The sequence below is a fragment of the Chinchilla lanigera genome, unplaced genomic scaffold (assembly GCF_000276665.1).
Source record: "Chinchilla lanigera isolate Chin_1 unplaced genomic scaffold, ChiLan1.0 scaffold00013, whole genome shotgun sequence".
In the NCBI taxonomy this organism is placed as follows: domain Eukaryota; kingdom Metazoa; phylum Chordata; class Mammalia; order Rodentia; family Chinchillidae; genus Chinchilla; species Chinchilla lanigera.
In genome coordinates, this window is record NW_004955414.1 from 4,981,235 (window position 1) to 5,005,910 (window position 24,676).

Genomic DNA, 24,676 nt, shown 5'->3' on the forward strand with positions numbered 1-24,676 from the left:
TATACACCTGGCATGATATTATTCCCACATTAAAGACGGATAGTGTCATGCAAAGTCATGCAGTACAGCAGATAAAGAAGGTTTTAAAATGACACCTGTCGGACTCCAGTAACCATTCTTCTACAAGGCAAGTTCCACCTTCCCTTGCTGACAAGATGTCACATATCACAAGTAAGCACTGGGGGAAGCAGCAGCTAAGCACACACACTGCGTGGTGCATTTGATGATGACAGCCCCAGAAGAGTGGAAAGTCTGAGGAAGCAGAGCCGGGAACCAGTAGCTGTGCCCTCCCAAGGGCATCCTTGAGAGGTGGAACAGGAGCCTCGGGGCTGCATTTCCCAACAGGCTCTTGTGAGCCGTGGGACCCTAGTCCACTTGTTACTGTGGTTGTCTTAATAAACTAATTAGATGCATATTTCTCATTCACTGACCAATGGAACAGTGTGACAAATTGCTCGCCCTTTTATGGCTTTACCGTTCTCCTCTGTAGGTGCACAGAACTCAAATTCCCATTATTTCTGTCCATGTTTCGCACCTCACCTGGTAGATGGTGATCATCAAGGCTGAGGTATGACTGGGTTTGCAAAATATCAGATTATAGGACCTCTAAAGTTCCTTCCAAATCATAAAATCTGCTTATGTGCTGCAATTGACTGTTCACTATTTTTTCAAAATATAAATGTATTCAACTGTGAAAGAGAAACTCTACTAAGACAATTTTGAGGGTATGGCTCATTTTGCACACAGGAGAAATTTCACTAAAAGAAATAAAAAATTAAATAGAATTTTCTCTCCGTGGGTGAGAGTAAAGAAAAGCTAAAATGCATTAAAGACAATAGAGTGTAGGTGTTATGGAGTCATTTCAAAACTTCAAGATAGCTTTTACTCTCGAATTAGTTATAAAGAGTAGATGGAAAGAAAGGAAGGCTTCTGGAGTGAACCCCAACAGAGTTATTTGACATTCACAGAACTCTTCTGTCCTAAATCTCCCCAAAAATGAACTGTTTACTTTACTTAGAAATGTAATTTCATTTACCAACAGCAGTTAGAGACCTGGAACTAGCAGGTGGACTTTAAAGGTAAACACTGAGGTGCAGAGAACTGTTATATGGCAGAGTCACACCCTGACAAGCTGAAAAGCAGTACCTCCCTTCGGTGGAAATGTATGACAGCATTCGGGGCCGTTAGAGTGATTGAAGCTCCCAACAATTGGGAAATTGACTCTCACACAGTTCACTAGACACTTGCTTGGCTGTACGTAATGGAAGATGCTAATGAAAGCCACAAAGGTGTCACTGGAGTGACATTCCATTTAAAGTCACCCTGAATAGACCCCGTGAGGTTTCCAAGGGAGGCATAATCATCAGCCTGGAAGCAAGCAGGATTTTACTGCAGAATTTAACAACACAGGAGAGAGTTTTACAACCTATGTCTCAGGGACGGGCCTGTTTGGTGAAGCAGTGTCCTTGAGGCCTGCAGATGAATTTTGAATCCCTTCCCAACCCCTCGCTGAGCCCTGCCTACTCCCTGCAGAAAGAATGCACAATGTGACAGCAATGTGCACTTCTATCTGATTGAGAATTTATTCAGCTAAACATAAGGAGTGGTGAGAGAAATAAAAAGAGCTTATATAATAGCACGAAAATGGGATTAAAAGGCAGAACAACCCTATTTGTGGTGGCCTCTTACAGTCTGCTTTCTAACTTGTCATCAGTGAAGGAATTGAGGTAGCTTTTGTCAAAATCAGGTGTTAAAGTTCAATTCTTTTGAAGGCAGATGGTTTAATTTAGAAAGAATAAGAGTAAATGCATAGAATTTGGTAGTTTCTTTTAATGTTTTAAAAAAACCGATTTGGTAACTGCAGCACACTAATAACTGACCAATTTGAAACACTTTTCTATTTTTATTTTATCAGTTTTCCATCACTCTTCATTGTCTCAATCATTACAAAATCTCCTCACCGATTTTCCTGGTTCTATTGTTTCCATTTTTTCCACACTGCCGTCAAAAAAATATTTTCTAAAATACAAGTCTGTTCCTATCACTCCCTTATTTACAGATCATAAATTGTTCACTGCTGGCCTGAAAATCAAATTCGGACTCCTTAGCACACTGCATGGTGCATTTGATGATGACAGCCCCAGAAGAGCGGCCAGTCGGAGGAAGCAGAGCCGGGAACCAGTAGCTGCGCCCTCCCAAGGGCATCCTTGAGAGGTGGAACAGGAGCCACGATAAAGGGCGATGCAGAAAGGCTCAGAGAAATGCCTGGCATCACGTTGAAACTTCAGTGACAAAAGCTGGAGGCCCAGAAACAAATTAGAAAAGCCTGAAACAAAACACATTAGAAGTCAGCCAGGAAAGTGTGGTAGAGAAGCCCAAGGAGGACGGTCCAGGCAGAGTTCTTCATAAGCAGATTGCCTCCAGTGTCTGAGAAGGAACCAGGGTGGTAATGCAAAGGAGCTAGGAAGGTCTGAACATGACGTCCCTTCAACACTTGCCCTCACTGGCACTGCCCTCCACCTCATGGGCATACCTATGGTCACTGAACAATATTCCATGCTCATTCATTGGACCTTGACCATGCTGTTCCATCTCTGGAATGAATACCCCTCTTTGCCTGGTGAACACTGACACGTTGTTTCAAATGCGGTATATTTTTCTAAAACCGAATAGACTCCTGCAGGCCTGAAATAGTTCGTTTTAACATCTCCATGTCTCTGTAGGTTCTTGCGCATACCTGAGTGATATCATGTATTACACAGCATTATTATTATTTGACGTGACTGGCTCTATACAAATTGTCAGCTTCAGGAGGATAGAAATATGATTTACTCAATATACTGAAAGTAGAAGAAAGATTGAGACAAAAGCCACTACTCAGTAAACACAGTTTCCTGTCTCATAAATTGAACTCAAGGGTCTAATAGAGCATGGCACTAAGTAGTATTATTTTTCCTGACTTCAAGTGACTTCAGGGAACATTTTCTTCAGATATAAATAGCCGTACTAAAGTGTTCTTTCTACCTGCCCATAGGAGAATATCTATACAAGGAAATGATGAGGAGGCTAAGGAAGCAGAGATCAAAATAAGAGGTATGGGACAGACAGTAACTTACTTCTGGCATCAAATAAAGTGAAGAAGAATGGTTTGGGCCTGTATTCTAGAGCAAGATGACTTACCCTGCCTAGCCAGTGTCTCTAGTGAAAGGGATTAGTACAAAATAATGAGATCTTTAGATCTGACACTATCTATATCACAAAACATTTTCTTTGGGATCATAGGCAACATATTTAGAAGGATAGATTTGTGGAGAGAAAGCATCAGAAAAGATAAAAACATCAAACATCTTAAAGTTAATCAATTTTTAATTGTTCCATTATCACTCTGGTATAAGGAAAATATTTTACTGTCAAGAAGAACTCAATTTCAGTAAGTTCAGTTTGATAATGTTTATTAGATTCCTATGTCGTTAGAAGTTCCTCTGCTTGGTTGAAATTTAGAGGAATGGAACGAGTGGGGAGGTAATGCACCAGAATGATGAAATATGTCAGCTTTGGAGTCAGATACATCTGGGTTCATAGCCTGCATCTTCCGCCTCTCTACACAACATATGTTGTAAGTTATTATAAAATTCAAAGACTCAGATAGGTGTGATAGTGCAAGGCTGTAATTCCAGCATTTTGGGGGGCCCAGAAAGGAAGATTATAAGTTCAAGCACAGCCTGGGAAACTCATTGAGTTACAGCAGGGGCCTACTCAGTATGAAGGGCCTGGATACAATAATCAGTAAGATACACACACACACACACACACACACACACACACACACACACACACATCAAAACTAAAGTATGTATTGATTAGGATGACTCCAGCTGAAAGGAATCCTGGAGTTCTAGAATTACAATTATTGGCAAATCATCAGAATCTAGGAAGAGGCAAGGGAGGATTCACTTCCAGGTTGGGAGACAATGCAGCCCTGTGACACCTAAATTATAGGATCCTAAGCCCTAGAACTGTGCCACAGAAACTTTGTTGTTTCAACTCAGGCAATTTCTGCACTTTGCTATAGTAGCCAGTGACTAGGAAATGGGTATTTATTATGTCTGCTTTGCAACTCTCAGCTTGGTCTTATGTCACTCTTCATATAGTCATAAGATAACTCTTACAATGTCATATTTAAAAGAGAAAAACAGGCAACTTGTGGTGTACGGTATTTCTAGGAGAGAAAAAGATTTCCTTTTCCAGTAGGAAAATTTAGCTTTAGTTTCCAGTAAAACTCATCTTTATAGCCCATTTGTTAAGAGTAGATCACATGCTCATGCTTGTGCTGCACGAGAGACTGGAGCATGGCTAGCAGATGAGTTATCCTCTATCACAGGAGGCAGGCATCCACTCAAAGAAAGTAGAGGGGCCAGGCATTTAGCTCAAGGGTGCAGTGCCTGCCTGGCAAGTGTGCGGCCCTGAGTTCAATTCTTGGTAGCCCCCACAATAAAAAGAAGGCAGGAGAAGTGGCTGTTAGAGAGGCAAGCAATGCCTCAGATGGGTGATCACACAGCAGAGCCTCATCTTTACTTCAGGTTTGCATTTACACAGACTCTCAGTGGAATGAAATATTATATTACAGTCGCAACTAACATCATTTTGAACACCTACACTCTAGTAGGCATAAAAGCAGCATTTTATATGATTTTCTAATTTTACTAAAAAATATCCTACAAAGCCAGTACCATTAATATTTAACAGTTGACAAACCTGAGATATAGAGCATAAGAAAATTATCTAATGTTACACAACTAATAAGTGGCAAAATTAAGAATTGATCTTGAGTAGTCAGATGAGAAAAATCAATAGGTTAGAATCCATAATCTATAAAATACACGAAGGCATTTCTTAATAATCCACTTTGACATTCTGAATAATTATGGCAGTGTTAAAATATTGCAGAGTAAAAATTTTATCAATTGCCTTTCACACTGTTCAGCAAATATGTTCCTTATACATACAGAGTCCATTTTCATCAGAGAAAAATATTTTTAGCCAAATTCAATCAAAAATAAATGTGAACTGTTGTCAGAGGAGTCCACAATAATGACAACCTCACTAATTTCAGAGTAATTGAGTCCATGATTTGAATCACAGTTCAGTCATATAAAAGAAAAACATGCCAGTTACCTAAATTCACAATATATCATTTTCTTCATTTGTAAAGCAAGTATAATAAGTAATAATTGGTGTGGCTGTTTAGAGATAAAATGAGATAATATTTGTACTCACATAACAGGCTGTATATTGCAAAGCAGCAGTGTAGCAATGAATAGCTTGTACTGTTGCACATAAAGTGTACCATCTTCGTTTTCCTGCTTAGACCCTGTCCTTGACAATGGCATCATTTTAAAGATTTCCTAGAGGACATACACACTGGTTCATTTATTTCAGCATCATGATTCATAATGACATGAAAGCTAGAAAAAGAATAGAATCTGTTTGCGCATTGGAACTGTCCCAAAGAAATGTCATTTTTGTTGTGACCATATATTTAAAGTAACCAAAGATATCCTTCTTAAAACTAGAATTATGCTAATTAACATGGTCATACTGCCACAACCTGTGGTAGGTACTGAGAAGTCATGGAGTTAGCCTTCTGCTGAGTAACATAGAAACACTAGATATGCATTAAAATACACTGGTGTTCGTGTCAAAAGCCCATGTATGAATTTGGTTATTTAGTTATTTGGATTTTTTAATGTGTCCCAGATATATGGCTCCTTTTTCAGTTCAAATTTATTCCTTCAAAATGCTTTTATATTATAATAGCCAATGCCATTAAGATTTTATTTATTATCAAGATTTTCATTGGGATTTAATTGTACCTAACTGAGAATACTTTCTGTTTTGTTTATTCAATTTTTGTTTGGAAATTTTTAATTTAATTTCTTTTCTGTGGCTATTGTTTTTATTTTCCCCATTTTTATTAGTACATGCTTGCATGACATAATGATTACAGTCCTTGTCTGGAGTTGGTTAGTGTGCATAACACACCTTAATTCCTTTCCATCTCCTTTCCCTCTCTTCCCTTCCCCCTCCCTCCATTCCTGATACCTTTCCACTTTGAACACAATCTATCTCCCTACATCCTATTGTCTATCTTATATTTTGCTCTTTATTTGTACTTTGGTCTTCTAATATAACAGAAAACATGTGGTAATTAAGCTTGTACATCTAATTTATTTCACTCAACATTATGGTCTCAAGTGCACCCATATTCCTGCCAAAAATGTTTTGTATGTATTAAATATGTTCATATGTACAAGTTGCTTAAAACAGTGCCTGAAGCACAGCAAACATTCCAAGAGAATTGGTTATTATCATTTCATTATTAATTTTGCTTTAATTATTAATGTACTGAGACATGAAATGGACTTATGCCATACTTTTTTTATAATGATAAGAAATTAAGTGAAACACATATGTTCTTAGAGAAAGGCTATGTGAATCCCTTTAAAAGAGATGGTTATAAATAATAATTCTTTTTTAGAAACAGGTGGTCCACAGTCACTACCAATGCAGCCTGTGCCCGTCTCTTGCACAGCCCGAGCTGCCTAGAGGCACAGAATCAGGAGGTCTGTAATCTGCAGACATTACCATTTGTGGCTGAGCACCAGGAGAACTAGATAGACCCCACCTACTTCCCAGGAACACAGCAGGCAACCCACAATCCTGCTGCCATTACAGTCTGTACTTCCACCCTCTGTACACCCAGTGCAGCTAGGAGATACTAGCTCAGAAGACCCATGAACCACTAACACCAGGGTTTGTGTTTGGCCCTCCCTATGTGTGCCCTGAGCCACCTGAGGTGTTAGATCAGGTGGTCCATAAAGTGCTGACACCATAGTTTTGCTTCTGGGCTTTTTGCACCCCCTGACCTCCTGGAGGTCACAGAAAGAGGTAGTCCATGATCACCTCCAGTGCAACCTTCCTCTGTCTCCTGTGTGCACCCTGAGTTGCCTGGAGACACTGAATGAGGCGGTCCATGACCTGCTGACACTGCAGTTCATGTCTAGGCTCTGCCTGTGTCCTGAAATGTCTGGGGACACAGGACCAAGTAGTCCATGATCACACCACCAGTGCAGCCCACTTCTGGGTCATGTGCCCTGAGCTACCTAGGGACACTTGAGCAGGTGGTCTGTGATCTGCAGATGGTGTGGTTCATGTCTGTGGCCTGGGAGAATTAGGTACACTCGGCCAAGCACTGGATGACCCCAGAGTGAGCAGCCCATCTTGGCAGCCACTAAGGGACAAGTCTGACCACCAGGATAACTAGGGACACTTGTGACTTTTGCTGAGCTGCCAGGGAAGAGGGAGACTGAGCATTCTGCCTCTGGCATCAAACATGACAAGACAAAGGACTAAAATGCAATCTCAAAATTGCACCGCACCCAGAACAAGTCCAGTAGACACTGACATAGGAGAACTTGGTAAACATACACCTGAAATGGCTGAAATGATTGCAATGAAAGTAAAGAAACAACTCCATCAGACTATAGAAAACATCAGATCAGAAATTACCTCTCGGGCAAAAAATGAAATGACAATAATAATGAAAGAATTGCTCAGCATATCTAAAGAAGACATATATAAAAATAGATGAGCATAGGAAACTGATGGAAACATTAAATGAAAAATACAGGGGTGAATGATAACACATGAAACAGATTCAAAGAGGCATCGAGGAAATCAAAACTTCCACTGAAAGCTGGCAAAACCACTTGAATGAAGCAGAAGATAGAATTTCAGATCTTGAGGACAGCATGGCAGCTAGTGATTGGGAAAGAAAGGATCTCTTAAAATCAACAGGGAACCAGGAAAAATCAATTCAACAGGGGCAAGATGAGGCAAAGAGGAATAATGTAAGACTAATAGGAGTAAATGAAATAGCAGGAGGCAACACAAATGACATAAAGAGAATATTTGCAGAAATAATATCAGAAAATTTCCCAAGCATGGAAAAAGATTCCTAAGTACAGTTAAATGAGGCATATAGAAATCCAACTAGACATAACCAAAATAAAACTACACCCAGACATATAATAACTAACATCCCAGATATCCAGCAAAAGAACAGAATATTAAAAGCTGCTAGAGAAAAGAAACAGTTCACCTATAAAGGAAAGCCCATCAGAATCATGGAAGACTTCTCAACATAAGCCATCTAATCGAGAAGAGCTTGGAGTGAAGTATTACAGGTCCTAACACAAAACAGCTTCCAACCAAGATTGATGTATTCTGCAAAACTATCCTTCAAATTTAATGGAGAAATAAAATATTTCCATGACAAAGCACAACTGAAGAACTTCATGAGTGCCAAACCATCCTTACAAAGAGTACTAAAAGATATTCTAGACAGAGGAAAAAATGACCATAATTTCAAGAACAACAACAAAAAGGAGCCCTCAAGCAAGGCAAGCAATTAAAGAGAGAAAAAGTAGGAAACCAACAGCAAGTAAATAACATGACAAAGATAATCCAATGCATATCAGTTATAATCATTAATGTAAATGTCCTCAATTCACTAGTCAAAAGAAACAGAGTGGCAGAGTGGATTAAGAAACGAAATCCAACAATATGCTGTATACAGGAAGAGCCACAACTACAAACACGCTCAGCCACCTAATCTTTGACAAAGGGGCCAAACAAGTTCAATGAAAGAAAGACAGTCTCTTCAATAAATGGTGCTGGAAAAACTGGCCTGCCACTTCCTGAAGACTGAAAATAAACCCAAGCCTATCACCATGCACCAAACTCAAGTCAAAATAGATCACAGATCTCAATATTAAAACAGAAACACTAAATCTATTGTAAAAGAAAATAGGTAAAAATCTTGCAGATATTGGGGTAGGCAGAGAGTTCATGAAGAAAAACCAAACCACACAAGAAATACTTCCAGGAATCAATAACTGGGATTTCATCTTACTGAAAAGTTTTTGCACATCTAAAGAAATCACCAGCAGAGTAAAAAGAAAACCCACAAACTTGGAAAAAATTTTAACTGACTGTCCCTCAGACAAAGGACTTCTATCTGGAACATATAAAGAATTAGAAAATATCAGCCCTCCTAAATTCAAAGACCCAATCCAGAAATGGGCAGCTGAGATGAATATACATTTCTCAGATAATAAAATACAAATGGCAAATAAATACATGAAAAATGTTCATCATTGGTTATTTGAGAAATGCAAATTAAAACAACACAGAGATTTAATCTCACCCCAGGAAGAATGGCTATCATTAAGAAATCAACCAATAACAAGTGCTGGTGAGGCTGTGGAGAAATAGGAACTCTTCTCCACTGTGGGTGGGAATGCAGACTGTGAAATCAGTTTGGAGATTCCTCAGAAAATTAGATCTAGAGGTCCCATTTAATCCAGCTATTCCCCTCCTGGATATTTTCTCAGAAGATCTGAAAACAACATATCACAGCCATTTATATGTACCCATGTTTATAGCAGCACAATTTGTAATTGCTAAATCGTGGAAGCAACCCAAATGTCCATCCAGAGGAATGGATAAAAAAGTTGTAGTGTTTTTTATATAATGGAATATTACTCAGGTATAAAGAAAAATAAACTTGAGGCTTTTATGGGTAAATGGTCACTACTACAGACCATACTCATAAGTGAAATAAATCAGACCCACATGTGTAAACAATGTATTGTCTCACTAGTGTAAGACCCTGAAAGAGTGAGTAAATGTAGGAGATATGATAGACATTGTGAAATGAAAGGAAAATGCTCAAAAGTAAAGAACAAGTGGAATGAGGGAAAAGAGAAAAGAAAGAAGGAGAAAATTATGTTTATAGGTATATACAGGATAGCTAACATAGTGGTACTACTGACTTTTATTGCTTTATTGAAAGGAACAATTAATGATTATTTGACCAATCTTACATGTGTATATTTGTTTTCCTGATTAACCACTTTGAAGAAATCAATATATAATACAACAACCACTGTTAATTTTCAATCACCTTGTCTGAATTTTAGTATTGCTTGTATTGTTCTTGTGTTATTTGGTAGATGTATGTGTGTTTGTTAATGAAAAAATAAATGATAATTGTTAATTTTGTCACTTATTAGCCACCTTAGTTATCAGAATGATCAACTTAATATAACTTCTACTGCAATGTGTTATTATAATTGCTATATTTTCTAATTATTGTTAGTGTCTTGCTATGTCTAATTTATTAATTAAACTTTTGATCATAGGTATGTACAGGAAAAACAATACATGCATAGGGATTGGTGCTGTACATGTTTTCAGATACCTACTAAGGGTCTTGGAACATATTGCCTAAAGATGAGTCCCTGCTGTATTTTAAAAAAAAATCTGATCATTTCAGCAAGCTCTCTGTACAACACCACTGATTACTTTTTTAAAAAATTGTATCTTTTATTTTTTGATGAATTTATACAATGTAGACTTTCTTTTTCTTGAGAGCTTTGCATTCTTTCTTGTAGACTTCCTTTCCAGATGTCTCGTGATGCTAGGTCAGGACTATTTTCTTTCTGAACTTCTTGAAATCAACTTCCTAAATCAAACCTCAGACTAACTTGGTCTGTCCTTCTCTAGCTCTTATAAATTAACAAATGTGTAAGCTTTCTACCCCAAAGTCAATCTTTTTCACTTCACTTTTTGTTTAAACCCCAAATATCAGTTCCTCTTAAACACTCCATTCTTCTCAGAAAAAAAAAAAAAAAATAGCCAAGAAGCAGTCAAGAATTTATCAAATACTTTTCTTCTCGCTGAAGGCATATTTTTGCTGGTATTATGGATTACTTTATGTTTTTTCTTGGTGGGGGCATATCTATTTTTATAATTGATTGCCTCAGCTGGTAGTACACATCCAGTGTGATATCACTTCTGTTTCTTTGATGATAGCTTCAAGAAAATGAACTCTGAAAAATAATTTGTGACATATAGCAGAACTGACTCCCAGCCTAAATGATGTACTCTTTCCTGCATAAGAATCACATGTAAATCATCATTTTACAATCTTGCATTTCAACATGGAAATTCTCAGTAATCTTTATATGAGATTAGTATAATTTGTATAATTATTTGATGTGCTCATTTTAATATCTTAGGTTAATGTGTAGGTATATAATTTTCTTAGTCTTAAAATTATTTCTTTTAGAATTACCAACTACTCAGTAACATTTTATTTCTACTACTTTATAAATATCTTATCTTACCTCATTAGTTCTATGCTGTTTGATTAATCCTCAAAATTTATAGTACATGAGAAGCATCTATAAAATCAATATAGAGATTCAATTTCAATGACTTCCAAATACTCTTTCTATTGCTGTCAGTAAGTTGATGGTAGGGCCAAGGACTTGGTATTATTGGCAGTAATTCAGATGATTACTGCCACCAATTACTGCCACCCTTCAGAAGTGCTATTCTAGACAAGGAAATATACTGTCTTTTACTTAGATAGGTTATACCATGCCAAACACATCATTTAAATATCTTCGGCCATTGTCTACAAATCTAAATGATTTCCAGTGCCATCTGGATAGCCAAATGTTCAACTATGAGGTCATTTTTCTTCTGTAAAGGCTTATGGATTGGAAGACACATTGAAGACACCAATTGAACTCTTTAATCCATTTATTTCTTTCAGCTTCCTAATGAAAACTTCATGAAGAATTTTAATTCCAAATGTAATGAATCCTGAGAGGTCACCGAGATTGAGAAGTAGTGAGGCATCTTGTTAAAATTTCTTACTCTATATGTTTTGGAAAAGTAGGATATCTCCTGAATGGTGGAGAATTTTTTTTTCTTCAAAAGTACTTGGAAACCATCCTTATTGCATTATTTCTTTTTCTAGAAGTTCTAAATTCTCTAACTAGTTCTAAGCCAGGTACAATTTTGACCCAAAACAGGAATAATGCAGTAAGGATGGTTTTCAAATACTTTTGAAGAAAAGAAATATCGTTATTTGTCCTAGAAGTCAGGATGTTTGTTATTTTCTATTAATTCACTTAGATGCAAATGGATAAAAATATCTCCATTGTTCAGATTTTCCCAAGAGTCTTACTGAGCCCATTGCCAGTAAATGTCATTTATACACATATATATATATTTTAAGTTGAATATAATTAAAAATTTAAGTATATTATGTTTAAAACAATAAAGTTTTCTGAAGATATTAAAAGGCTTTTGGTTAAACTGACAAAAACTGGATTAATAAAAAACAACAATTTTGTATTTTACTAAGAGAATTTCTTATGTTTTCCATTGTTAGGTTTTTGGTAACTGGTTTCTAGCAAAGTTCCTAAATTTTAAAATTGTACCTCTTTTGCTCTGCTCATTGATACCAGGCCGAAACAAAGAAAATACATGGGCAATTCCCCTTCTGAAAGCCCCTTGTGGTAGGTAACCACCAAGAGGCTTTTTAAAAATTAATTCAATAAATACTTCCCTAACTTCCTCCTTTTGTCTATGGTATTCTACTGTTCCATTTTGTGAGGCAAAGAACTCAGAGTTACACAAAACTGACTTGGTTGCTACCCATCAGGTACCAGTACTCCCTTACTCTCCACTGGTGAAGCTCACAGATATCTCCAAAATAATCTTTTGTATAACTTTAGGTTTATAATTATAAATAGACTAGTCAGAATGCTTTTACAGGTATTATAGCATTTTTCACAGAATTATAACAGGGATCTTTTGTAAAAAGTTACACCAATGAGTCAGAAGGAGGAGAGGATGATGTCAGAACTCGGAGTTGAGAAGACTGGGAAGAAGGGACTTAGAAAGGCACATGTAGCAGTCTTCTGTCAAGAGACCAAAGTCTCTGGTCTAGGAGCCCACAATGTAGCCAGGCAGTCAAATGTAGACCAGTTAGCTCAGAGGTCAGTCGGAGGGTACAGGGAACCTATGAACCATCATGGGTCCACTTGAGGTGCTAAATTCACACTAAGGTGTTCCTTCAAGGGACAGACTTCCCAGATATATAAGAGTTATGCACCTCCATTCCTCAAACAATGGGTTTCTCTAACCCATGAAAGTGAAACCCTGCTTCACTATGGATCACCATGGCGTTGGGGCCACTGTCCGTCCAATTGAACAAGAAGGACCAGATAATTTGCCAAGACAACTAGCAAGAAAGAGTCATGAACCAAATAGTGAATTGTTATACAGAGGGGGAAACTCACCATCCCAGAGAGATAGAACAATCTGTTCTTCCAGAGTTTCCAAGGCAGAAGATTTAGCTGAGAGAGAAAGAGACTGGAAGCTCTGTGCTTCTGGGAGTCACAGGAAAGGGGTCAGCAGAGGGAGACAGATTTGCCCTAGATACGCTGCCAGTGAGAGCTGCATTATTTGGTATGGGGATGTGCAGGGGAGAAGAAATAGTAGAATGGCTCATCCAACAGTAGCTTGGCAGAAGAACTTTTTCTATGGGGAAGAGAAAAAAGTCTTTCCAGTAAAACTAAACTAAACTAAACTAAACTAAACTAAACTAAACTAAACCAGACAAAACACATCTTCTCTAACTCCTAAATGTAATTATGGTTAAATAGAAAAAAAGTGAAGAAAGATAAACATTCTCTAATTTCCTGCCTCCTATCAATCTCAATTTGGTGGATTCAAAGTCCAGAGTGATCTCTGTGGGACCTTCAAATATGATGCAGTTAATTTTGTATAAATCCAAGCTCTTGTCTCATGAAGTCAAAGAATGGAAAATCATAAACAAAGGAGGAAGTTGGGAGAGTGTGTGATGGAAATAATAGTAAGGAAAAAGAAAAACAAAAAGCTCTTGGTATATGTTCACCACAAGGGATTTCTGGAGGTGGAATTACTGATATGCTTTCTTTGTTTGGGCCTTAGATAGATAAACAGCACAACAGGCTTTGTAGAGTTCCTTTAAAAACTTAGTTATTGACCTGGAAACTGGATATTTTGTATTTTTAAGTTTCTCCAGCCTGGGGATTAGGGAGGAGCTGTTAACTAATGTAACTCTGCCTTAGAATATTTTTGGGAGGAGAAAAGGTTTTTATTTTCCTTCTTATTTTCCCTTCTTTTTATTACTTGAATTAGGTCAGTGTGTGTGCTGTTTGTTTCCTACCCAGTCAAATCTACTTTTGGCTGTCCTTACTAAAAGGTCAGCTAACTAAACTGTCTGTCATATTCTATTGCACAAGGATGTTGTTAGACATCTTAGAGTTCATAGGACAACTATCAAAAATAGTAAATAAATAAATAAATAAATAAATAAATAAATAAATTTGAAGATTGACAAATCCTGCTTTATGTAAAACTAGTTTTACATCTGCAATTAATACACAGTAGCTATTATATGTCCACTGTTTTTCTTATTTATTAAAAATGCATACATATGTATCACTCTAAATTAGTGTCCTAAATTTTCAAACTTCATTCTCATGACTCACCCTCCTTTTGGCTTCCTTATGTAATGTATTGTTCTGCATATTTCTTTTTGTCCTTTCTGTTTTTCTGTATTGGAAGTATTATCAGGGATGTTCATGTTTTTGTATGTGCAGCGACCCTAACTGTAGGAAAATACTCCCCACCACTCCATATGAGTCCTATGAGGCTGCCAGGAGCTCCCTGTAATTCTGAACATGTGCGTGAGCACTGGGCCTAGACTCCAACCACCCATCTTCATTTCTGAGGATGACTCACTTGAATGAAAATGTGACCGAGCACAAGATGGTTGTAATTTTCTCATTCAGTGCTAGTACTCTAAGGGAAAGCCAAATAATGCAGTAGAATAAACTCCTTTCCCATTGATCTGCTGACACAAAGCAGACATAATCTCACAGCTGTTTCACTTGTTCTTTAGGGAAGAAATCAGCTTCACTTAGTGATTAACTGGAGCCTACCTCTGGGGAGGAGAAAGTGTAGTATGCATCCCTCAAAACTCAGAAAGCTTTGTTTTGAGATCCACTCAGTAAACAGTATATTTTGTGGCAGTGCTACTAAAATGGTCCCCTGCCTTCCTGCAGCACAAAGACCACATTAGAAACACAAATAAATGCAGTCACATGCCAGCAAGGATTTATACATTTCAACATTCCTGAGAGACTTCAATTTCAACCTTGTTGCATTCCGTCAGCCTAGCATGAGGCTCAGAAATTTGCTTTTCCATCACATTCCAACGTATAGCACCACTATAGCTGCTGTTCTGCAGGCCACATTCATGGAGCAGCATGTGAGACTATGGCACTTTTTCTGCCTTTTGACTTTTGCCTTACCTGACATAAAGCTCAGCTACTTGAGTTGCAAATAAAAGAAACCCTATCTCAAATTGGCTGATATAGAAAGGGGATTTGTTTCCTCATCCAGATTACAGTGTATAGGCTTTAAACCCTCAGCATTAGCTCAGAAATTATGAAGATGTCAGGTCCGATTTGCGTGTGTCTTCCAGCTGATCACCGCTCCTCACAATGATCTTTAACTCTACCTTACAGCACTCTAGCACATTTTCGGGCCTTCATAAGTAATTAATATTAATCTGTACACTTTTTCCTTCTTTGGAGGTCTCTGTCTCTATCTGAAAGAAAAATGCATTTTTTTTTTTTTTTCTAATCCCACATCCCCTCCCAATGTGAGAAGTCCCGAATGCCAGGACTTCTATGTTCTGGGTTAGAATGGAGAATAAAACAGAGATGGAGCCTGATTTAAAAAGCTATAAAGTTCATCTTAGATGATTTTTTAAGCAGATTTTGTATCTACTTCTACCCTAGGCCCCAAACCAACTTTGGAAGTTTTGCTACTCCTGTCCTCTCTCTAACCCATACATTATATTATGCATATGTAATAAATAGAAAAATATAAATAAGCATAAAATAGATTCCATCAAGCTGAAAGAGATGACTGGGAGGGCATGCCAGTGCAGATGCAAAAGGGATTTGGATTGGAACCCATGTATATGGTCTTATTTGGATACTCTCATTTTGAAATGTGAAACACACAGGGTAATAAAGATTGGAAAAAGATAAAAATCCCATAAAAATTGCATATTTTATTGAATTCAAATCTTAAAACAGCAATGGTGTCTGAGAAGTCAATAACATTGTATTCTTTTTTTTAAATAATATTCTTCTGCCTTGGGATAGTTAACAATATCAACGATTATTTTTTCACACAAGCAAAAAATAAAAGCATGAGGGTCTATATTGAAAATATCTTCACTTGGATAAATCCTCTGATGAATCAGAGTTGATTTACAGCTCTGTCTGAGCTATTTGCTTTACTGATGGTCTTTTTTCCTTCAATTCAGTGTGAGGAAGTACTGTCAAGGAAAACAAATGACTCAGACCCTGTGTGTTGCATCAGTGTGTGGCTTATCTGGAGCCCTTCATGTTCTGCTCCTGTGTGTATCTTATAATGTCCTCTCACCGCTAGGGAAGGACACACACTGCTGAGAAATTTTGGGATAAACCAGGAAATGTGTTTTGTTCGGTTGGTTGACTGATTTGGTTTACTGTGGTTTGGTTTGCTTTTTGATTCTTGATGCTGGGAATCAAACCAAAGGCCTCATGCATGCTGGGCAAGTGCTCTAACGCTAAGCTGCACCCTGAGCCCCAAAGTCTGAAGAAAGGGTAGCAAAGGACAAGCATCTGCTCCAACCTCACCTTGTCTTTTGCTTTCTCCTTTTTGTCTTTTTCTTCTTTCAACTCATTCACTAGGCATTAGCATAACCAAGAGGGCCTTTCATGGTTGCATTAACTTTTCACAGTTAACCTATTGCTAGAGACAATAATGGTAGTGACTGTGATCTAGCAGTTTTGTTGAAGGCCAACATGGCTGTATAGTTAGATGCACAACCTCTTTTTGTATTGTTTGGGTCACTTCCAGGTGCATAAACACATGGATACAGATAAACACACAAAGATAGTAGTGAAATACTTGGCTAGTCTATAAAGGAGAGGATTAATATTTTATGGGATCAAAAGTTCTTATACCTCTCTGAGAAAAATATCAGATAAAAAATTAAAAATTGTGTAAAAATGATAAAATAAATAAAAACAATTTACAAATGTGAAAGTGCTGACAGATAACACAAACATCTCAAAATCCAGAGATATAGTATTTTCATAATAACGTATCCCTCTAACACTTTTTACCATTCATGTTTCTAATTCCAGGTGTCACTGGACACACATTTTTATAGCAAAATGACTTGGTCTGTGCCAGTTGGCATCACGATATCTAGGTGAGTTGTCATGGGAAAGAGGGATAAAGCTAAAAGTCACTGCTGCACTTAATGATACCTAAGCTATGTACAGAAAAGGCTGCAAAGCTTGTAAACTTTCTCACTACTCTCCCCCAACACCACCACAGAATGTATCCTACTTCAATTTTTCCTTAGTTCTACCCTAAAATTTCTGAAACTATGCTACATGTGGCCATAGGTGGTACAGCATAGCAAGGACAGTTACAGTGGAAAAAAAAAAAAAAAAGCAACAGGCATAATTGATGTGCTTAAAATATACTGCAGTCACACAATTTATAAAGGCACATGAACAAACTGATGATTGCCTTAGAAGGAGCCCAAGCCAGGGACAACATCTGAGTCTTAAGACAGTTATCTTCCCTGTACATGTATTTCTTGTGCCATGTAACTTTCCTAAGCATTTGTTAAAATTCAGTAAATATTTTGAGAACCTTAATTAGACAAATTGGGAGCATTTATGAAGTTCAGAGATCCTATGTGTTTGTATAATTTCATCATGGGATGTTGTGAATATATTTCCTATTCTAAAAATGTTGTTTTTAAATAAAGGATTAAAAAAAAAAACCCGATGGTTCATAGTTCCTGCTCTTAGGTTTGATGTGCCCCTGCAAGTTAAGCTGGGTTTGAAGAAGGGGAAACAACTGAGATATTCAAGAACCTTTGTGAGACTGAAGAAAAGACTCTGGTCTCTTGCAGAATATCTGAGCACAGCACCCCAGGCTTAACTCTCAGCTAAAGGGAAGAAGGATGAGGACAAACAGAACAGAAGGGTTGGCAGGAGAGGCCATGGTGGCCTCAGAAGATCAGTTCCTTTTCAAAAGTCCATTTATAAACTCTTGAGCAGAATGAGGGAAAAGGTTCCAGCCACACCATCTCTGGTGCTAAGTAGGAATACAGCGATAGGAAGCCAGGCACATCCCAGTTGAATGAGTCTGACCTAACTGGCCAGAGGAGAAATTCTGCCTCCAAGCTGACACTCCCATACCCTAAGCTTATCACATGTTCACTACACAATAAGTGGGACACACAAGGCATATTTACATCCTATAGGAGGGAGCCTCAGATCACAGATGTGGGACAAATTTCCCCTTTCTACCCTTACTGAGTTTCTGACCTACCAAATCTATGGATATAATAACATGGTTGTCATTTTAATCCACTATCTTTGAGTTACTTGTTACACAGTGTTTTAGTTATATTTTCTCATTGCTGATACAAAATACCCAACATCAAAAGTTAAAAGAGGAAATGTTTACTGTAGCTCACAGTTAGTAGAGATTTCAGGTCAGAGTTGGATGGCTCCAAGGCAGGATGGCACAGAGGAGGGGCATCGCAGAGGAGAAACACTTCAGGGTAGGCAGAAGGCAGCAAAGCAGTGAAGTAGCAAGAAAATAAGCAACTAGTAGCAAATGACAAATGACTAGCAGCAACAACTGTCTGCTCCTTATATTCTGTCCAGGCTACTTGCCCCTAGAACAGGTAGCACTCACACTGAGGGCGGAGAGCCCTTAATTCCAGCATTGCACCATGAATAACCTCAGCATCACATCCTTAATCCCAGCATCACATATTCTAGATCGAGCCAAAAAACTACTTATGACCATATGAGGTTTGGGGGACAACTAAACACAAGCCATAACACACAGCATCATATCAAGAACATGATTCCACATTGATTGGTTGACTGATTGATTGATTTCTAAAGTGAGGTACTAAGTATTTTAAGCATAAATTATTATAACTAAGTTGGAACATTCCTATTGAAAGGTATAGAGGAATTCTTATTGTGTTTTGACACAACGTTAGATGACTGGATTGAGAAGCCATTAATCCTCTGAAGTCAGCAGTTGCTCCAACCTCCAAGGGGCAGATTGCACCACAGCTTCCTGGTTGCATAACTGTATTCTTCTGTGCTGAGCTCCTTGCCTCTCCAGCTTCTCTGTGTTCTTTATCACTAGCCTGTGTGTCTTCTATTCCTTTCTCCAGGAACACTTTCTCTTACATCTCATATCTTCAGTTACTTCCTCTCCTCTGTCACCACCAACTTCTTCGCCCAAATCTTACTCAGCACCACTTCCAGCAAACCTTCTCTTCAAGCTCAATACAGGGTGGGTCATCACACCTTCTCCGACTGAATAGTTCTTCTTTTTCTCTTCATGACCAACAATCACACAGTTTTCCTTCTCATTTGCATGCCTCTTTCAGGATATTATACAATTCCCAGAGGTATGGATCAACTCTTATGCAGTGTGTATCCTACAATCTTAAGTAATATGCTTGGGATTTTGCTTATAATACAGATTTTGCTTATAATAATAATTGCTTATAATATTATTCAATATTCAATGAATAAACGGATGAATGAACTGTTTTCTTTGATCCAGTTAAATAACTCCTTGGTAATACTTTTATGAATGGAATTAGCACCCTTAAAAAAGATGCCACCAAGAATGCCAAGAACATTCTCCCTCTCTCACTCTCCAAAAGCTACAGTGATACAGTAAGAAGTTAGCATTCTGATACCAGAAGGAAGGCACTCCCCAGAATCTAGCCATGTTGGAATGTTAATCTTAGAATTCTAGCATCTAAAACTGTGACAAATAAATTTCTATCATTTAAACCATTTAATTTATAGTATTTTGTTGCAGCAGTTGAAGCTCACTAAGATGATGTGTGTTGGCCAAGTGGAACTGGACTTTTACTCTATCATTAGAGAGAGGAGAAGCCCTTCTATGAGCCAATACCAAAACTTGGGCCAATGAAAGCCATTAGATAATGTCCATATTGACCTCATTTATTATATTCGATGACCTGCTATAATGCACCAGTATGAAGTGATATCCTGAACATATAACTCTAGAAAGATCTGAACACACTTTCCTTAAAGTAGCTTTAGGTTAAGCCGAGGAGAGTAATGGCCAACGATTAGGCTTTCCCACGGTAAAGGGGAAGTTCTGCCCCTGAGAAAGCTTTGCAAACATGTGCTTACCCTGAGTGAGGCCAGGAAAAGCTGCTCAGCAGCATGAAAATAGTGAAATCTGTAGTCAAATCACCTGGCCCAATTTTGGTTCTGCAATATACTTCCCATGCAGTAGGGAGAGTCATAGTCTTAGTAGAAATGATCTAAATGTTTTGCTCCCTCAAAGTCTACATATTGAAACTTAGCTACTGATGTGACAGCATTAAAAATGAGAGCCTTTTGAGAACAGATTAGATCATGAAAGTGAAGGCTGCATGAATAGTGCTGCAGTCAGGGATTACAAGGAAACCAATTTAATACAGGGCACATAATTTATAGGATTGTTTTATACTAGTCACCCAAAGAGTCATTTACAAAGAGAGTGTAGGAAATCCGTCCACACACTAAAGACCAAAAGAATCTGGCTAAGAGCTTAAATCCCACCGTAATGTCCCGCATGAGTCAGCTAAAGATGGAGAGCCCATCGCAATGCCCCCTACAAGTCCAACTGGAGGCCAAGGGCCCATATCAATGTCCCATGCAATTCTGTTTCACAGATCTACACTGGGAAGGCCCAAAGGTCAGCAATGGAAGCTAGAAAGTCTGTGCTAAAGGGATGAAGGATCTGTGCTAGCAGGCTGAGGGATCTGCACTGGAGCCAGGAAGCAACACTCAAAACAAGAACCAGAGCCCCTCTAAAAGTACCACAGTCATCCTCAGGGACAACGAGGTCCCGAGCTCCTCCAATGATGAGAACAGCCAAGTCTATATCATGAAAGCCAGCATGACAAGCTTTTTGCAGACACTGAACAGTGCATCATCTTCCCCTCTGGAAAACAAATGCTCAAAGCAACAACCAGAGCTCCCCAAAGTGAACAGTAGCCATTCAGTACCGACAAGGTCCTGAGCTCCTTCAACTGTGAGAACAGCCAAATTTGCATCAGGAAAGCCAGCATGACAAGCTCCTCCAGGATAACCAACAGCTCCCAGAGAACCAAAATCTCTCTAACAGCATCTCTTTTTCCTCTCCAGTTCTCCTTTTTATTTTGTTGGCAGCAATCCTCAGGTGGGCCTTCCACATCCATCACAACACTGATTCAGTTCAGCTGGGTGTTACAAGTTGACCAGCGTTGTCAGTCCACCACAAATAGTGATTTTATAAAGTGATCCAAGTGAAATCCCTTCTTTCTCTTCCAGGGTTAGAAGGCATCCTCTATGCATCAGAAAACCAGCTTTCACCAGACAATGCATCTGCTGGCACCTTGACCATGAACTTGCTAGTCTCCATAAAAATCTATTTTTGTTTTTTATGAGATTCTCAGTTTGTGATTTTTTTGTAGGATTGCCAATAAGCTAAAACACTGATGAAATGAAGAGAATAGTAATAACCACATCACAGAGTATTGTTGACATTCATGAGCTTATTGAGTAGAATATAAAAACTTATACAAATGTTAATTATTGTTGGTAAAAGCATCAATAAAAGATAAAGAGTGCAGCATTATCTCCACTAATACAGCAAATAAGAGGCTCCACCACTTAACAACGGGCTTCAGCAAGTGAATAAATCAACTTTGCATGTCACTGCTTGGGTAGGAAATGGAGATAAACATTATATCTACCTACATGCATTAACACACGGAGTACTGCTCAGAACCTAGCACACACTAAATTCTCATTATAGAGAAATTAAGCAATGATATGTTGTCTTAAATGCCCTTTGGGGGTTTAAGAAAAGGATGTATATTTACTTATAAGAATTAGTGGAGACTTCACAATGAAAGTGGCATGCCATCTGTATTTTCAATGATAGATATTATTTGGACATAGATAAAAGTCTAAGAATTTCCTTCTAACCCTGCAAAGAGGTATACTTTACCCATCAGCTCCTTAAAACATGATGCGCAAGAAGCAATGGGGGAGTGATGGAGGATGAAGAGCAATAGGAGGTAATCAGAGGATTTCTAGTCCATCTAGACTTTCATAGTGTGAGACCCATAAGCAATTTAAGAACTAGACCAGAACCCTTCATTCAAGAGAAAATTTAAATGGAGTGTCAAAATTCAGTTTTAAGATTGTTCATGAAATTATCTACTCTGCTTCAGCAATTGAAAAGGAGATAATAATTTTTTCCAGGTCAAAGTCACACATCTATTTGCACATGCACACACACACTCACACACACACAGAGACTGTTTATTTGGTGAACAATGAAGACATCTACCTTCTCTGTTTTTATCCCCACACCCACTTCTCAGGGCAGTTTCCATCACTCCTAGGAAAACAACTAGCTGGTAGAAGCACAGGTTAAACAAATTCCCAAAACAAAGTAAAATAAATGTTTATTTTATTATATATCCCAACGGACTTAAGCAGTATTGAATTTATAAAGTAATTCTTTCAATGACAACATTTTTACTTTTAAAAGAAAATCTGTTAAATACAAAATATTAGAAAAATGACAATAAAACAATAAAAAAGAATAGGACATCCTGGGAGAGCATTAGAGTGTTTACAAAGTGGAAAGAGCTGCCCTCAGGGCAGCTGAAGAGTGAAGGTGGCTGCTTAGCTTTTCTGCGTCTCCCTGGAGGAGTCAGCATGGCTTTCTGGACTTCCTCACAGCGAACTCAGTCAGGTCAGCTGCCGAGAGGAAGCTGTGGTGGGGTGCTTGCTGGGTAACTCTTCTGAGGAAAAGGGTTTCTCAAGTCTTCAGGTTCCTGTAGGTCATGTGATCTACAGGCCCTTATTTTCTAAGGGCCTTCTGAAGTCTTTGAAGTAGAGAGTGGTTCTCTGTCCTTTCTCTTTCTCATTCCTCACCACTGCCTCTCCACATTTGCTAAGATTTGGGGTTTCGCCAAAGAATTTTCCCTTGAGTAAACGCTCAAAGCCACCATTCTTCCAAATGTCAAATGTGTTTTAGAGAAGAATTAGAGCAAGCAACATCCCTTTAAAGCTTAGAAGAGGCTTCCCTGAAGAGTAATGCATTTCTGAGATTTCACCCAGTGGCTTTCCAGGTTCAGTTTAAGCCCTCTGTCTCATCACTGTAGAAAGCTTGCTTTTGTCATTTTTCCAATTTTCCACAAAGGCTTCACATAATTGTGCTCAGTCCTTTGGTCTATGGAATTTAAACGTAAAAATGAAAAGGGTATGAGGGGTTACCCAAGGTAGCCTTCAGCCCTCAGATCTGAGGAGAGATCTGACTTCCTTAAGCAACAGAGCTCAGAGAGCTCCTTGGAAAAGAAAATAATCCAGGTGCTCAGACTTCCAAACCCAGGCTCTCCACGCTGCCCTGCAAAGCTGCTGTCTCTGCTTCTCTGGCCTCTGCCTGCATTTCTCCTCTTCTTGTCCATCAAAGCCTGTGAGCAGGAAGGCTCAGAGCGGTCACTGAAAATATGGTTTGTATTTCAATTTCTATATCCATTTTCTAGGTAAGGAAGCTAGGGATTTGCCCCTCTACTGGAAGAATTTGGACATTTCCAGTTTAAATGAACAGGAAGAGAGGAAGGCACAAAATCATACTGAAAAAGAATTAGGCCAAGTGAAAGCAGATAGTGAACACAGTAAAACATGGACCACAAAGTGTTAGAAAATTTACCCCTTTGTGTACCCTTTTTAGGTCCCACCTTAGTTATTTTCAACTGCCAGCAAACTCGTCTTGACATTATGTTCTCCTGACACTCTCGGGCACTCTGTTTTCTCCCATAATTTCTTGTTCTGTTTAGGCCAATTGGCTACCCTGTTCCCACAAAACCTAACAATGACTCAGAAAGAAAACTCGCCCTCCCTTCACAAGTCGTGTCTCTGTGCAGACTGCTTTGTGGCCTACCGGATGACTCCACCATACCTCATCTGCCCTTGTCTCGCAGCAATGCCCACAGGGTCTTTCTTGTGAACTTTTCTCAGACTCATTTCATTTTCCATGTCTGAGGAGCCTGAGTCTGGGCCAAAGTGTTGTCATTTCTACCCTCAAAAACAACTCTTCTCGCCTTGTAGAAGTTAGGCCTAAGCCAAGTTATGAAATTTTTGAGGTCGTTGGATATCCACTTTTCCATCTCCTTTGAGGCTTTCTTATTCTAGTTGAAAAATCATGCTGGCACGCTTATGTAGACACGTTAGTGCCCACTCTTGGGTGAGTTTTGGTGTTGCTAACGTAGCAACGCAGTACAGTGTAGGCATGACAGAAAAGAAGTGCTAAGTATTAGTATAATTTTTTGATTCACAAGCATTTATTTATTTATTTATTTACATCTCACATCTTTTTTCCCCTCCCACCCTATGTCCTCTGTCTCTAGATCCCCTCCCCCTTTATTATTATTTTTAGTTCATGTTTGTGACATGTGTTGTTCAAATGTGTTGTGATAGTTGGTACCTGTATATGACACATCTTGCATCTCTACACCTCCTTTCCCCACCCCCTCTTGGTCATTTGCTCCCCTTCCCATTTGCAG